This window comes from Syngnathus acus, chromosome 3 (assembly GCF_901709675.1).
Source record: "Syngnathus acus chromosome 3, fSynAcu1.2, whole genome shotgun sequence".
Lineage (NCBI taxonomy): Eukaryota > Metazoa > Chordata > Actinopteri > Syngnathiformes > Syngnathidae > Syngnathus > Syngnathus acus.
Window position 1 is genome coordinate 14,810,508 of NC_051089.1, and position 15,986 is coordinate 14,826,493.

Here is a 15,986-nt window from a genome sequence, read left to right on the forward strand (position 1 = left end):
ATCCTCAGACCTAAAGGGGGTGTTTGCTCAACGACAGTGTTCCTGGAAAAGTTCTCAATGGTTTTATAACCAAAGCCAGCTGCTGTAGGCCCATGCTTGAATGTGTGCGTGTGAACTACAGAGGAGGAGTGTGTTTGAGTGTGTGCACGCACGTGTGTGTGCAGCTTCCCTTTTCAAAAAGACAGAGAGAAAGAGAGAGAGAGAGGGTGAGCGAGTGAGAGAGAAAGTTTTACCACTTTTTTTTAGGCATGAGCGCCGAGATCTTCAGTCCATACAGCTGCGACATGACCTCCATGGATGCATTTTATAGTCCTCCTGCAGCACAAACTCGGGACCAGCAAACGGAACACTTCAGGACGTTGCCAGCATCCCCTGATACCAAATACAGCCCCACTGCGTTCTTGCAGGCCCACAAAGGTCACGCGTACGGAGACAAGCCCCGGAGTTCGTTCCAGCAGGAGTGCCACTCATTGGACGCAGCCGGAGCCGGTCACGCTGCTTTCAGCAAATTCCACCTCTTCACGCACAGGTCCTCCAGTAAAACACCTCCGGAGGAAGGCGAGGGACACCGGGAAGGCGCAGAGATCGTCCCCTGCTATGGTGAGTGGGCCTCGGCATAATGTCTCAGCGGAGCGGGCGCTCCCCCCGAATTACTGTGAAGGATGCTGCGGGTGAGAAAAATTGGCGATTCTTGCGCAATATGCTTCGTGGAGCTTCCAAATGTTTTCTGCGCGTGATCAAGAGTGGCTTTCTTTTTTATGCACCCGATGATCACGTTGCCTTCATCAAATTAGCGCCCATTAAATGCGATAATCTGTATCACAATCCCTCATTATATCGAACCGGGATGCCACAATTGAATGATCGTGTTTTTCGTTCTTTCGTGGTGTTGCTCGCGGCCTTATTGGGACCACTTACATTTAATTGCACCGAAATGGGCCACGAATGAGGGGGCGAATAAAACTTTGACCCACGTTTGGGGATGAACAGCGAGGTCCAACACTAAAGAGACGATCGTGTTACCAGGAAGAAAAACATCACATAAAAGTGACAATGACACCATTCCGCAATCGTTTCATTGGACGTGATTAAAATTGATGCTCATTTTTCGAAAAGGTCCAAGCTATAAATTATACATAAGGAAGCAAATAAATACTAATTTATTGTTGCAAACCACCTTGTCGATTGAAATATTTATTTATGATTGAATTGTACAGATCGAAGTAGTCAGGGGGAAAGTGATTGTGTCTTTGACCCGTTCTTGGATGAAGACCCTCTTTTCATTCCAGCCTGTCTTTTTGTTTTATGCAATCTGTGCTATTAAATAAGACTAAATCATTTTTCAACGCTCCCAAAGCAGACTTCAGAAACTAAATTTATCAATAAAAGTTTAGATTAAACCAAAAAGTAGGCCACATAATATCAAAATTATATTTATCAATATCAATTACTATTCTTAATTCATAACAAGCATAGGCCTATCATATTTTTTTTTGGTCTTTGTAAAAATGTCTAATAGTTCATCCGCTTCAAATGTTCTGTCAACTGAAGCTTTTTCATTCCGAAATCAGAAATGTGATTGTTCTAAAGACGTAGCTACAGTGCCTACATAACATTTAATTTTAGAATGAAAAATATGCATTATTATATTACATTATTACATTGTTAATTTATTAGAAATAAACCAATCAATTACAGTCTTAGCATTTTGATGAATAACATGATTAAACACATTTAATAATAACATTCCAAATGCAATTCCATGTATTACAATCCAATATTGGAATAGCTCTGCCATTTATGTCAGTATCCGTATTATTATTAGGATTTATAGGGCTTAATAAAGCATAAACGAACCCAGGTGAAATGATTAAACTTAACCTTCAAAAACCACATTTAGGTCACAAAGTCAGCAGGATTTACAATAGGAAAACCCATAAAAACAATTCGTTGCACAAGACAGTTTCTCCATAAAATGTTCACGTTCCTCATCTTATTAGTGTTTAGAACAAGGTTTCGAGGAAGGGGTAAGAAAAGTGGTAATGTCATGAAAGGTCAACTGCACCGAGACATGTTTGGCTGCAATGGCCCTGTAAATATTGTTTTCCAATGCCGCTTTCCCCGTTGTTACTAAGGAAAACTGATTGGACGGACACTCTGACAAAAACACACTCTGTGTACAGTTAGACTTAAACTCTGTATGCTTTAACAAATGTGCTGCAAAAACTAATGGTCAAAGTCATGCACGGAAAAGTCTCGGGGGAAAATTCCCTCTCAAGCAGCCCCTCCAAGTCTTTGTTATCCTCGAGAGACGTCCCATTTCTTCATTTGATGTGTCCGTGTCTCCCCTCAGCGTGTGACCTTTAGCTTCCTGTCTCATCTGTTTGGGGTCGTAGGCCGCTTCCCCCGCACGCACACACGCCACAGAATATCCATTTGAGGCCCCGCAATGTCATTGCGCAGATCTTTGCAACACTTGGGTTCCAGTTGGATCTTGTAAAGGTTTAACTGCACCCGTATTTTTCTTTTGTATCGTCAACCATTTGCAAATACGTTGATGATAATTGCCACAATGGCAATAGTCCATTTGAAAAATTAGAAACAGGACAATGGTGAAATGACTTCAGTCTTTTAAGTTCTAACTCATGTTTGAAAGGTATGCATGTAAAATTTAATCCAAAGATATTCGTTCAATCTACTCCTAAAGGTAGAACATGTCACACCAATTTCACGTAATTAAGTTAGTTGTGCTTTTTTTCTAAAACTTGAAGTATAGCTTACTTTATTTATTTATTTATTTAATTTATTTATTTGGGTTTAGATGAGTGTATCTACATTGATGTTGAGTTTTAAGTGTACTGATGGCTCTTTAGAGATAAAGTGCATCAAGTTTCTCCTTGGACCTCATTTTCCGCCTATGTGCCCCTTCGCCATCTTTAAGCTGGTGCGACAGGTCCATTCCGCTATCCTGTAACGGCCGTCCGAGGTGATTGGTTGGAGCAGGCGGTAATGGGAACCAGCCACGAGGCCCAGACAACTGAGACACACTTTCGTATGTCCGTGACATGAGTGGAGGTGACAAGGACTCAGGATCGTTTTACCATTTAGTTTCAGCTATGGCAGGCCAATTTGCATTAGGGCCCGCTTTGCATGGCCCGGTGAGAGCAGCGGGGGTAAGAAGCAGTCCAGAACTTCCTCTGCTCACTTTCTTGTCATGTCACAGCTGAAGATCACATTTATTTAAAAAAAAAAAAAGAAAGAAAGAAAAACCCATCAAACATCTGTGATGATTGTACCCAATTTAAAAGTCTCAAATGCGTTTTTATTATATCTTAAAGAGTCAAGTATGGGCTATGCAGTTGTTTGAGGATTTCCTTGTATAATTTCTTCTAAAATAAAAACATTTTGAAAATAGAAGTAGACTAAGAATGAAATATTACCAGGTATGGGTTTTCAAACATCAAAATATGCCTGAACAAAATTTAAAATTCGGTCAAATATTTTTAACAGCTTTAGCTAGATGTCATTTTAACCAGCTCACATGGGTGCTAACTGTAGGATTTTTTTTTTTGCTTTACTTCCCCAAGTACTAGACTATAATAGTAAGCAAATTATTGTACTCATAACTTTTCACAGTCAATAGTATATATATAGTATATTCTTTATAGGCAAGGTGCAAAAGGATCAACTAAGCAGTAAAGTCATGTCAAAATATGTGTCCAATATCGTAAAATACAAAGAAGCCACTGTTTAAAAATGATCCAAAATCATCTTTGAATTAAAAAAAAATAAATCTGAAACTAAAGTTGCCAAAATGGTGGGGTGTGTTTCTGCATAATGTGCCATTTTCTGGGGTGTATCGCATTAGGGAGATTGTGTAGACATGCAGAACCAGCAAAAAGTGCAGTGACACTTATGAATGTAGTACATTTCACAGTAGCTAATGGAAAGTCGTCTGCCTGGAACACAGTGTAATCTATAACTTTTCACATAATTTCTCAGGCAATTCTCAGAGGAAAACAGTACATGCAGTCATTAATCTGCACAGTTCAACATCCACTTGCAATGATGACAACAAAAATACATATCGACAGGTTAAGAAGCATGTGTACTTTTCGATAGAGCGATGTAGTGAGTTTTCAAACGTAAAGATTTTTTTTTGTTCTCTCAGACGGAATGTTCACCCCCCTCCCCAATCAAACCACAAAAATCACAAGATGAAGGATGTTCATCTTTGCTCGAGCGGGCGAAGGAAACATTTGGAAGCGAGACAAGGGTGGGTGTACGAAGAAGGAAAAGTGTTTGAGATGTGATTTATCAGTCTTGGACTTCATGGATTCTTTTCACAGTCTATAAACATTACACAGCCTGCTGAGATAGATCATCTGTGCTCAGTCAGCAGAGCTGCATTTCAAAGTGAACGTCTCTCACATTGGAAGGGTGGGGGGAAGAGCATTGTGCTGATGTTTGCCGATCGTCTGTCTGTGAGACACTGTGACTATTTCCGGATTTCAAGACGGCTCCAAATTTACACCTCTTATGAAGAGGAGTGTGTGCGCGCGGCATTATCCCAATATGCTTGGCATCGCTCAACAGAAAGTGCCAGTTGTTGTGTGCTCGCTGCTATTTCACAAAGATCAGAGGAGATGTAATGATATATTTTGGGTGCAACAGTAGAGAGACTGAAGCCAGACCTGTTGGTGAGGCTTTAATACAATGTCCAGTAGTTTGATGCGTGCATGTTTATGTCCTTCAATATCTTGCAGCAAAGCAGGGCACCGACAGAAACTTTATGTTCCCTCGCAATCCTTCTTCTCAGACCGTAAAATAACCCCACAAAAGACGTACAAAGGCATTCTTTCCTCACTGATTTACTGTCCTGGAGGTCGCTCAACTTATGTTTGTAGTTTCAATTCTGGTGTCATTTCTTTTTTTTTTTTTGGTTCAGTGCAGTGGTGTTTTCAAATGATAAAAAGAAAAATTAGTCACCAGACACAATGATGTATCAGTTGATCCATGCTGTATTTTTAGTTAGACAGGTTAGGCAAATTACCAATGAGCTATTGAGCAATTTAAAAAAATATATATGAAAATATATTAAAAAAATTATATATATATTATATTATACTATATTATATATATACTGTATATATACATATATTTTTGTGTGTGTATATATATATATATATTATATAAAAAATAAAAAAAATAAAAAAATTATATATATATTCTTTTAAATATAATATATATATACACACACACACACACACACACACACACACACACACACACACACACACACACACACACGTGAATCATAGCAGAAATTGGGCTCTTCCATGGTACTTGGTTTGATACAACATGTGCTGCCTTCAAACAATTGTTTGGAATGCATATTTCAACAAAATAACACATGTCAGATATCTTGCAATAGTTGTAATAGGATATTGGGAGAGGGGTAAAAAAAAAACATGATGTGAGTCACAACTATTGAAATACTCTGTTCAGAACTACTGGAACATGTGCTCTCACTTGTGCAGCTGTAAGTCAAATCATTATTTTATAGCCGTACTCGGCGTGTGTTGCTACACAGGTGTAGGCTGAAGATGAACTGATGGTCTCGTAATAATTTAGTGAAAGGAGATGACGGTTGGTTGTACTCAGACATGATAAAAGTTTCCATGTGCTGCAAGACTCAGCAAAGCATTTCTTATTTTCCCGTTGCGGCAGAACCTTTCAAGAAAGCACATTAGCTCCTTCATTGCCAAAATGCAACATGAACAGTAGTCTTTTATCAGTTAGTGGTCATCACTCACCAACCTGACAGGACTGCGGCGATCCGGCAGAGAAATATGATGATCACGACTAGGACTGTTTATGCAGGAATTTTAAAGCGAAGGACGTTGGGGTCTAAAACCATATACATGAGTCATGGACAAGGAGCCCGCTGCCGGACTCCCAGAGGGAGTTGTGTCACCAACTTTGGAAATATTTAAGCTTTTTTTTTCCGAATTAGTCAAACACCAAAAAGTCTGCTCTTGCAAACTCCATTACCTGATTTTCTGATGAGTTGATATTCTGCATTGCTTTCATCAATTCAAAGAATGCTTGTTTAGTTCTTTAGTGGTTGATCTCTCTCACAAGCAGCGTGAAAATGCACAGAAGCATTTGCTTGAAGTTAGTGTGTAAAATTTCAATCTCCCTAACAATTGAGGCCTTTTCAAAATGAATTTTATTGAAATGTTTTTTTTTTTCATGATTTTTTATTTTTTTATTTTTGTGGATGATAGAAGACACTATGAATGGTAGTAACCAAATTGGATATATGATATAATCATCTGTGGTGGAATAGCGGATAGCCTCATAGTGAGATTCTGGGTTTGAAACACTGGTCACGTCTTGGTTTTGTCGTGCTCGCTGTGCGGCTTTTCTTCCCCCACGTTCCAAAAGCATCATCGTGTGTTAGCTTAATTGTTCATCTAAACTGTGGTTGTTAGTTGAGATGTCGACCTGTGCAAGGTTCATGAATGGATGGATTCATTTTCTGTACCATTTCGCCTGTTCTATTGGGCTTTTTTTTGTTTTTGTTTAACCAGCCATCTATCGCATCTACCTGAAGTAACTCACAAGATGATTAATCACTCTAAACAAACATCTTGTTTTGCACCAATGTGTAGCAAAAACAACAACACGTTTTGAATGTTGGATCACCATAGCTACTTCTAACATTTGAGTGACCTGCCATGCGTGTTGGTTCCGGGTCAGTAGGTGTAAGCGACCCAAAGCCGAGAGCCCGCATGAATGCAAACATAACTGAGAGTCCTGAATGGATCACATGAGAGGGTTTTGCATATATGTTGGCAATTGGTCACACACAAAATAAAAGCACCAAGACAAAACTTTCTGGTATCCCACGCTCGACTTTATGCAATCACATCCAAAAATGAGTAAGACACTGGATCATTTTGATGGACGCTGGCAGACAGATGCTCATGAAGATTTATTAGCGCAGATTTGTCTGAGGTTTGAAAATTCACATGCTGCAATGCCATTAAGTGAGTGTGTTTAGTTTCTTGTAGCCAGAAATAACATCTTTGCAAATTCAGCATGACAGTTCAGGTGACGCCGCATGGCAAACATCCAGCTTCTCTGAATCTTAAAATTTTCTCTGCAATTAAAAGAGCCACTTTGTCACATAGAGCGTCCATACCTCCCAACATCAGAGAATGATCTATAGAGAACGAAAGTGAATGTCATCTATCATGACGGGAAATCTAATCAGTGCTCACATTAACACTGGAAGCCAACACATTTCGCAACTAAAGACCAAGAAATGCATTTGCTCCACCCCATCATAAATCCTACTGGCGAATTATGAGCTATGCAAAGCTGCCAAGTGACTGTCATTTCAAGCACTTTAGCGGCACAATGGAAAATGTTCAAATGGTGCCAGTGATGGTAGAGTTAAAGTTTCAGCACATTCACGCAACTATAGTGGGATTTGAATGTACATTTTTGTTGGCAGGTAATGAAAAGAGCTCATGCAGTTCTCACTGGATGTTTCTGTTGCCACACATCTAATGTGGCGACAGAAAAATAATGTTCGGTTTTGATAGTTTTGTTTTGAATGTACAATACGTCTTATTGTGCCTGTTGTTCTTGGTGGTTGACAAATGCATTGCATCATAATGATGCATTAACAATCCAGTACATTCCTTCACAAAAAAAACACACTAATAAAAATATTATTTTGTTACTGAAATGGAACATGATGATATTTTTAATTTCTCAGTCTAGCTGTTTTATTGGCTCTCATTAGATTGGGTAAATCTTCTCTCAGAAATATCAGAAGCAATCAAGCACATATCTTGCATGAAGCTAATATATTAACAAGGGGCTAATAATAAAACAACAACATGATAACAGGTCATAAAGCACTATACCAATAAATGTTCCATAACAGGTTGTTGATAGTTTTAAATTAGAACTCCCCTCCCCTACAAAATAACATGGGACAGTCTAGTCATTAAGAATAAAAGTATCTTTAAACCAACCTGCATATATTGTATGCTCATTTCACCTCCTCTTTTGTTTTCTATCCAAACTGCACCTTTTCGTTTTGACCTTTTCCTTTCCATGTTTACTATAAGTGTAGCTTACATTTCCCATCATTCCCCAATCCCCCACCCTAGCCCTCGAATTCCCCAACCAATGATTGACATATCGTGCCGTTAGACAATAGAAAACCATTTTAGGTAACAATTTTCTCTTCAGTTTAGGGCAATTTGCCACAGCCCTCGACAATGCCGCTTATGCCAGAAACCGCCACTATATTCCTTCCATTTACAAATCCCTAAAATTGCTTCATTTGCTCTCTGTCTTCTAGGTAAAGACAGTTCACATCTAACGGATTCGGACTTGACTCCACTCTCCGATCATCCAACAATGGACACCAGCTACCTGGCCGTGAAGGATCAGAGTGTCAACGCAACATCTGATAGGTTGCCAGGCGCTGATTTAGCCAACCCCCATGATAAGAGTGATAGCAGCGAGAGCAATAAAGGCAAGAAGAGGCGCCAATCGCACCACCTTCACCAGCTACCAGCTGGAAGAGCTGGAAAAGGTCTTTCAGAAGACGCACTATCCAGATGTTTACGCCCGTGAGCAGCTGGCGCTACGGACGGACCTGACTGAAGCACGTGTGCAGGTAACAACACTTGGTTACATCATTCACCTTTAACGTCACTACTATCTACCCTTTAATTTTTTTATTTTCTTTTTTTGTAACCAAGCAAGTATTAATTTTACAGCCACAAATTAAGTATTTTAATAAAAACTCTTTGCTTTGCCAGACCGTACTTCCAGATGAAGCCACATCGTAATTCTTTCGATTTAACGTTTGGCTTTAAAATAATCCAAGAAAAACATTGGAAAGAAAACTGTTCAAATGTCTGGCACTTGGTGCTACACTGTTCAGGAGGTATTCTTGCATTTTACACTCATGATAGTCATGTTGACTGTTTGTTTGTTTGACCACTGACACGAAAAGATAGTCGTCATACAGCCAAAGACTTTTTGGTCATATAGCCACAGACGTTTTAGGTCCCAATAAACAGACATACGTATGTGAAACTATAAGACATTTCAGTTTGAAACATTGATTCGCTCTTATGAACTCAATTCCCACTCAGTGGCCCAATCACAACCACTCTGTGAGTGCTTGACTCTAATGTGAGTCCGCGTTTCATCAATTAGGATCGGCTTCAAATTTCCTGTGACCCTGAAAAGGATATGCTGGTGAATGGATGAATGAATGTTTGGAAAGTTTGACCCTAATCTACTTTGCTTGTGTTGAGGTTGGTTAGATGGCGCTCGCCGTACCAGCTGCTTAAATAGCTTGACATCATACTGGAATGTCACAATGGAGTCAATGAGGAAGAGGAAGTCTACGTAGTCTACGTAACTTTGCATCCTTGCCACGAAAATATTTTGTTGTTGTTTTTTTAAATGACATTTTTTTTGTATTAGGCAACACGTTTATCACATCTGCTTCAAAGTTCTGAGGTTCAGGATTCAAATTGCCACTTTGGCCATCCTGCGTGGACATGGTATATTCTTGCCTTTAGTGTTTTCCTTTACAAATGCAAGCAAGGTTAATTCACGGATCTAAATCAAGGATGGGCAGCTAGCGACCCACGACCACAATAGATTAAACGTAGGTTAGATTGTGAGTGTAAATGGTTGCTTGTTTACATGTGTCCTGGGGACCAGTCCAAGGTGTACCCCACCTGGATGGATGGGATCAATGTTTTGTTCTTTCCATTGCACTGTTGTTGACCAGTCAAAATTGAACGTATGCTATCCGATACCATAATATTGTAGTTTAAGCACTAAGACTTACATTTGTCATGTACGTTACTCACTTTTGAACACGGTGCATTACAAATGTATATATCATCCTATAGGATAATGGAAAATATTTCGTCCTCTACTTTTGGCTTCCTCTGTAGAGGATTTGTACACACCTCAGGAATTCTCCAGGAATGTATAGCATGTAAAGAGATATAGGTGGGAGGAAGGTGGCAAATGCAGCTGGGAAACAGGCCAAAAAGTGGTCAAGATTTGTTATTTTGCTCTCCTTAACTTTCTGAAAATAGAAAAGTGAAAAATGTGCCTCGGTGGGATCAAGCTTTGTAAGAACACCAGCTCACGGGTCCTTCAACATCTGCAGTCCTGCACAGATAACGTCACTCAGAGAAAAACGTGAGACATTTATCTGGTAATGTGGGAGTGGGGGAGGCCAGGGGCCCCCGGGGGGTCCGATGGTTTGGGTTGCCTGGGCCTCACATGTTGTGTTTTTGGAGAACACACTTTCATCAGCAGCATATGAGGAGATGAGCTCAACTGTGTTTTGATGGTGGTCAGCGGCACGTTCGTAAACATCCTTTCCTTGAACGCCAGGTTTGCCGCCCAACCCCCAAGTCCCGAGAGTCAAACATCCAGTCACCATTTGGAACACTTTGCATGCAATCTGGTGGTGATGCCGTAATGCATTCCAGCACATTTCTGTTCGATTCCACTACTCCTATGTCGTGTATGTGAACATCTGTGGGCCGCAGACAACCTAAGCCTTTGGATTCTCCTTGTTTTTCTTTCATTAACATCCTGTTCAGAAAAGAATGTGTCCCCGCTGTGGTCTCCCGGGTAGAGGTGTGAAACAAAAGCCCGGTGCAAGGTAGCCATTGATATTTCAACCCTTGTCTTGTGCCAAGACAATTCGTTGCTCTAGATAATGAAAAAAAAAAAACATATTTGATTTTGGCTCCACACTGGCTACGTGCCCGTGGCATAGGATAAGAGTAAGTTTACAACCGCTCTTGGAGGAGACAAACAGCAACAGTGACACGCAGCCGCAGGGTTATAACTCAGCTCTGAAGGTCGCTGTGAGGCTCACACGATCACAATCGAGTGACTCAGATGGCTCCAGCTTTTACAGCCCTTCGGGTCTCCCAGCGGCCCTCTTAAACACTCACGGTCAAAAGATAAAAGGATCCGAGAAGCCTCGACGCCCGCTCTGTGCTCCATTCAGGACATTTGCCAAAGAAATGAATGGCGAGTCTCAAGTGGGAACCATTACTGTATTGGTTGACTAAAGCTCAAACATAAATTGTGAAACCCGCTTTGAGGAAAAGGGTTAAATACATCTCGGAGGAGGCTGACCTTTATCCCGGAACATAAAGTACTTTTAATGAAAGATGTAGGATCTGTAGTCCGAAGTTGTTTGCTTTTTCTGCCTCTGGCTTTCAGAGGGCAAAAGTGAGTTCAGATTGGAGTCATATGCAGTGCCGATACAGGGAAGGGCCATAGATCAAAGGTCAGGGGTTCCAATAACATCACGTCTCTCAGATTCTTCGTCCGGTCAGTTTGGGGAGCTCAAAGAGCGTTAAAAATTGCGACGACAAGTTTGACATTAGGTACATGTGAACATTTTTGCAGTTCAACCAAATATGTATACATTTGGCCTCGCCGAGTGAATTTGAAAGATAGAAATAAATGGACTCTTATAGAATATTCTAATTTCTCAAACGTTTTTGATGAGACGCAAAAAAAACAACATCTCAGTCTGATTGTGTACTTTCATCATAATAATAAACCGATGAATACCTCTCTGGCAATGTCAATGACAATGGAACAAACTGTCCTCTTTGTTAAGGCTGGCCGTTTCATGCCTGCAATGTTGTGATTAGTCGGTGAATATGGGAGGATTTGGCAGTACAAACGTACATTTAACGAACCACAACACCGGTCCAAAGTGTTTCCGTCATATTAACGGTGCTTTGAGGGTGTTGGAAAAGTGAAGCCAGGCTCAGCCTCAGATTTCTTTTCAGCTGACATGAGTGACAGCAGAGGCGGGTTATCAATCCTCCAAGCTGCTCTCACACTTCAAAGTGTTCCTGGGCCCGTACAGCTCTCCTGCTGGGACCTGTTTGGCATTTCTCTGCTCGCTCACTCTCTCGGACTGGAACATAAATAAAGCCTCATTGAAAGTCCGGCAGCTACTTAAGCTGTCAAGGTCTTTACCAATTACTGTCACGACACAGCGTGTGCAACATGCAAATACATTCTCTCTTCATAATAACCACCAGATTGAACTGGGAGAGATTGGGACACTCGGTGTTGGGATGTGAATCATCTCACGTGAAGAAAAGGTTCAAACTAGTCCTGGAGTAGTTGTTACTCTGAGGAAGAAAGAACAGAGGAAGACATCTGCTCTGCTTCCGTAATTTATGCAGCACCGGTATCTGACCGCCAGGGAGCTTTGGGCGACAGGAAATTAAAAAGGAAAATGCAAACAAAGCTATGTTGCAATGCCATCTCACCTTTCAATGTTCTCATTATTGCCTCCTAATCTTAGCACAGTGTACAAATGCAAAGAGCTGATGGGTGAAACTCAAGAAGCTCACACTTTGTGCGCTAATCAATCTGGCGGTGGCGCTGTACGTGGCACGCCTTCAGCCAGTGTGATGTCACGCAGCACACTGATGCTTTCATTACACGGCAGTTTTAAGTCCAAACGTCAAATATGATTACAGGAAACATGAGGCACTCAGCGCTTGTCACATTGCAAATAAGCAAAGGTGAACTGAGAGAGATCTGTTTACATTTTGTTGTAGAAGTGAAGGTTGTTTAGAAAACCCGCATAACATTCTTGCCTGCATTTTCCAAGCTACTTGTAATAAATGCATTTCCTGGCAGAACTGCTCGGATCCAAGCTTTTCATAAAAAGATATATTATGATTTGAACTATAAATGTACAGTACACTAAAATGCCAACAGCTTTTCAAACAGGATGAAGAGTTGAAGCTTATTTATTTATTTGTTTTATTTTCAAACCAATATCATCCATCCCTCCTTCCGTCCGTCTGTCCTTCCATCCATCCATTCTCAATGCCACTTGTCCTCATTAAGTTTGCGGGGGAGCTGGAGCTTATCCCAGTTGACTTTGAGATGGAACAATTAACCAGTCACACACACAAGAGTCTCCAATGAACCTAACATTAATTATTTTGCAGTGTGGACCGAAGCACGGGGAACATGCAACCTCTAATCAGTACTCCATCGATCGGTGCATTAATATGTGTAATAAGTACGCACATACATATGTATGTTTTTTTCTATCTATACATTTTTGCACTTTTCTTTGTCCAATTGGAATAGATCTAAGTTACCAGATGTTCTATAAAGATGATGCATTTTCAGAAAGTGTTTAGTGCTTGGGAATGTGAAGATCTATCAAATGAACATGCATCTTCTGCTCAGGTGTGGTTCCAGAACCGGCGGGCCAAATGGAGAAAGAGGGAGCGTTTTGGTCAAATGCAGCAGGTTCGAACGCACTTCTCCACAACTTACGAGCTGCCTCTGCTGACACGTCCCGAGAGTTACGCACAGGTAGTGCAACATTAAATGTGGATTCATTCATTCATTCATGATCAGAATAATTTAATAATTATTTTACAAGCGGCCCTGGGGTTAAGATGGTCCTGATTAATGCCATATATTTTTCATTATACATTTTGGCTTTTCGTGTTGTTTTTTACTTGTGCACTTTATTTACTCACAACATTAAGTTAAATGTTTATAGTTGATTCCCAAAATACAATCAGAAGAATATCCTAAAACGTAACAGAAGCAGTACAGACTAGAGAAATTTGACAAAATAAAAGAAACACTCAATTCAATTCCAGGAAACGGATATTACTACTAAAGTTTCTAAATGTAACTTCTGGGCCATGTGCACTGTTAGACCAGTCCCAGGATTATTGGATCTCATAACTGTAGCATATATGTTTTATTTCTTTTTGCTTCAGATTCAGAACCCTTCCTGGATTAGCGGCAGCAAGCGCAGCGTCACCTGTGCCAGGCTGCGTGGTGCCCTGTGACACGGTGACCCCATGCATGACCCCTCACCCCCACTCGGCCAGCGGGGTGTCTGAGTTCCTGGGTGTTCCCAGCCCCGGAGGTCACATGGGCCAAGCTCACATGGGCAGCCTGTTCGGAGGATCTCCCGGCATGGCTACGGGGCTCAACGCGTATGATCTCAACATGGACCCTGACCGCAAGTCCTCGAGTATCGCCTCTCTGCGTATGAAGGCCAAAGAGCACAGTGCAGCCATATCTTGGGCCTCATGATGCGTCAAAGCCAAAGGGGACGATCTTTATCTCCCTGTTGATGTCCGAGCCAGCCTGGAGTGGGCTGAAGGCGCACACATAAAATCTACAGGCAACAGTGACTACCTTCATGAAGGCTGCTGACAAATGCAAATGATGAAGCAATTATTCAGAATGACTTGAAGTGGACTTTGTGGAGTGGGAGACAACTCTGTGCCGTTAGAGTACAGTATTTTTTTTTAAACTAATTCATGCACTTATTTTGCTAAAATACAGGAAGGTTTGTTTGTACAGTGCTTTCAGTGAGTTCGGGTGCTCTTTTATTCTTACTTCACTATTTAAAATTTGAGTTTTGTGTGGGCCGTGCAGGATTTGCTTCAAAATCAAGCATCGAGACAGGCTAAATTTCAGATTTAATTTAAAACAGTAGCGAAAACAGCTCCCTCATGTATGAATTTGAATGTTTTTAAACAAGTGTGGATTTCAGAGATTATCATCCGTAAAACCATCAAGCTACAGGAACAAAATATGTTGTGTTGGACAGTGGGGCCTCATTCACTTGGTTTTGTTCTATATTATTTTTTCTTTTTTTTTTAACATTTTAAGCATCCACCGTGTCAGGAAAAGTACATACTTGTCGTACAGAGTGACATCAATCACAACATAGCAACATACATTTAAGAGACTAATGGGACTTCATAGGAAATATTACAGCAAAGAAAGTTTGGGGGTTGATTTTCCCTTTAAAGAGTTGTAAGACAAGCATGGCCTTAAATGTTATGTTGCTTCTACTACTTTCTTTTTCGAATGAAGGATGTCATTGCACAACAATGCACAGAACACTGAGCTTTGTTGCTCCCCCTTGAAGATCAGGTTCTTCCACAACAAAGACATTCAAGTATGCATCTTAACTTTCAGTTCAGAGCAGCTCCCTTCCAAGTCTCCTCTATGCTTGTTTACCTCCATCCAATACAGATGCTTCAAGTCCACTGTGGGAAGTCTTATTATTCCCCCAGATGCCTGAGGACAGAATAGCAGATAACGTTTGCGCTCCTAAATCACTGACACAATGTCAGGTTATGTTCCTTTGTTCGCAAAGATTGCATGACGCCGATACCTTGTCGAAGAGCTTTGGGCACAGTAACCGTTGAAAATTGTCGAATAGGAACCACATTCTCAGCAGGTGAAAGAAGTGTAGTGCAGGCTATAATCTGTCAGCAGAGCACGTCCACACCGGACTTGTTCAAATCACAATCCAGTTTTACCCCTTGGTCCAAATCCAAGGCATATGCAGGACATAATCCGGACTGTATAGTCCATATATCAAAAGTGAGAGGATTGGCTTGGATACGTGGACATGGGGGGCCCCCCCCTTCGCTTGCTGAGGGCTTGGGTGGAGAGGCTTTCTGCTGTGTTCCAGTGTTCTGGGAAAAGGACAGTGCACACAGCTGTGCTCAGGGGCTAAATGCAAAACAAACATGCCTCACACATGCTTCCCCCTCAGCTGTCATGTCTCTGCTTTCAAAGATCCTCCCCCCCCCCCCCCCCCCCCAACTCCCCTCACGCCGATGCTCTTCGCTTGGCCCTTTGCACAACGTGTCCACAGGTCCAAATCTGCAGAGCCATCACAGAGTTCTCTGGCTCAGGGTCGAGGCGCAGCCAACCCAGGAAATATTTTTAATTAACACTGAGCCCTGGGGAGCCAGCGGGATCCTTGTGTCAGGACAGACACACCCGACTGTCTTTGGGCTGCACAGCATCCACAAACAATGTGGACATAAGGTTATGTTTTAATGCATACTCATGTTTGCAATCAT

General features: G+C 41.2%; 1 pseudogene; it reads left to right on the plus strand.

Moving 5' to 3' along the window:
* Positions 1-219: 219 nt before the first annotated feature.
* LOC119120919 lies at positions 220-14,511 on the plus strand (annotated as a pseudogene).
* Positions 14,512-15,986: the final 1,475 nt, after the last annotated feature.